Here is a 2140-nt window from a genome sequence, read left to right on the forward strand (position 1 = left end):
TTAAGAGTTGTCTCGGTGTTTTGGAAACGTGTTTCAGATATCACTATGAATTTCGTCAGCATCTCCTCAAGGTTCAGTTTCTTTTCCTACTGGTAAGGTGGTTGTTGAAAACCCGGAGGATGTTATGGCCTTTGATTTCCTTGACCACCCCACGAGAAATTGGGATGGTTCCTCCAACCCACATTATAAGTGTTACTATACGGGTTATTTTGAGGTTTAGAGTTATTATACAAATAGTGGACTTGTTCCTCCTCGGTGCCAGGGTTGAAGGGGGGATAATCTGGGTTGTGCATTCATCCATTTGAGTCACACCTCATCAATGGATGTACCTGAGTAGAACCATGTAAACCATCAATCTTTTTATTTAAATGTTCTACCTAGTTTGATAGCATAGTGACCGTGTCGAGATTGAAAACACTAGTTGCTTTTGTCGGCTTTGTTCTCATGACTTGCCACTAATAGTTATTCAGTGACATCTCTTCAATAAATTCATAAGCCTCTTTAGGTGTTTTGTTGTTTAAAGTTCCACCGGCGGTTGCATCGATAAGTTGCCTTGTTGAGGGGTTCACACTGTTGTAAAAAGTCTAAACCTGTAACCATAAAGGTAACCCATGGTGAGAGAACCTTCTCAATAGGTCATTGTATCTCTCCCATGCATCATAAAGAGTTTCTAGATCCATCTGCACAAAAGAAGAAATATCATTCCTCAATTTAGCCGTTTTAGCCGGCGGAAAATATTTAAATAAAAATTTTTCGGTCACTTATTCCCAAGTAGTGATTGCTCTCATGGTAACGAGTTCAACCACTATTTAGCCTTATTCCTTAATGAAAAGGGGGATAACTGAAGCCAAATGGCATCATCAGAAATGCCATTGATTTTAAATGTGTCGCAGAGTTCTAGAAAATTCGCTAAATGAGTGTTTGGATCCTCGTCCTGCAAACCATCAAACTAACAAACTGTTGTATCATTTGAATCGTCTTAGGTTTCAGTTCAAAATTGTTTGTAGCAACAGCAGGTCTAACTATACTCAGTTTAGTTCCTATTAAATTAGGTTTAGCATAATCATACATAGTACGAGGAGTAGGATTCTGATTTACTAGATCAGTAGCAATCGCAGGAGGTAGCGGATTTTCCTGATTTTCAGCCATCTCCTCGGTTGTGGTGTGAATATCGTCCTCTCGCTCTTCCTCTATATATCTTAGGCTTCACCTTATTTCTCTTCGGTTTCTGCGAACTGTGCTTTCAATCTCACTATCAAAAAGTAATGGTCCCGACGGGTTTCTTCTAGTCATAAACTATAAAAACCTATCAGACGTAAAGAAAAGAAAATTTAGTAAATAAAAAAAAATTAAATTGCAATAAAAATAAAAATAAAAATAAAAATAGCTAAAGTAGTAAAAATTAAGTGTTCCTAATATCTTAGTCCTTGACAACGGTGCCAAAAACTTGATGGTCGTGAAACTAACTAATAATTCGACTTAAGGCAAGTGCACTTATCGAACAGTAGTATAGTTATGGTGAGACCAGAATATCGTATCCACGAGGACTAAAAGTACTAGTAGTTACTCTCTTTTTATTATCTAGCCTAAGAATTTAATGGTGTTTTTAAACTAAACTAATTTTCTAATTTATCTAAGATAACGATAGAGGCGAAAGTTGAAAAATACTTTAGGCAAACAAATTGAGAAGACAATCCCCAAGAAAGAATCCACCTAGACTCACTTATTACCTTTGACTTAGACGATTTATTCACTTGACTTATTCCATAGAAATCCCTAATTTATGTTAATATCTCTCTCGAGACTAAGAATAAATGACTCTAGGTTGATTAATTGAAATCTCTTTCTAATTAAAACCCCTATTTTCGCATTAACTCGATCGGCAGATCCCCTTATTAGATTTGACTCTAATTCGATAGATTTATGTCATCCTATCTCTAGGATTGCATTCAACTCCGCTTAATTATGAATGATCTACTCTTAAACAGAGACTTTTGCTCCACTGAATAAGCACATCAAAAACCTGGATTAATATCTTGAAATATTAAAGCAAGAATTAAAACTCATAATTAAGAATAAGAACAAGTATTTCTTATATAAATCAAAGCATAATAAGATTCATCATAGGGTTCATCTCCCT

At 35.6% G+C, this 2140-nt stretch overlaps 1 non-coding gene across 1 annotated transcript; it reads left to right on the forward strand.

Annotated features, from left to right (window-relative positions):
• Positions 1-606: 606 nt before the first annotated feature.
• LOC128292265 (small nucleolar RNA R71) lies at positions 607-713 on the forward strand. The gene has a single exon (XR_008282249.1). It is a non-coding gene; the product is annotated as a small nucleolar RNA R71 (small nucleolar RNA).
• The last annotated feature ends 1427 nt before the right edge of the window (positions 714-2140 follow it).

The sequence above is a fragment of the Gossypium arboreum genome, chromosome 4 (assembly GCF_025698485.1).
Source record: "Gossypium arboreum isolate Shixiya-1 chromosome 4, ASM2569848v2, whole genome shotgun sequence".
Classification (NCBI taxonomy): Eukaryota; Viridiplantae; Streptophyta; class Magnoliopsida; order Malvales; family Malvaceae; genus Gossypium; species Gossypium arboreum.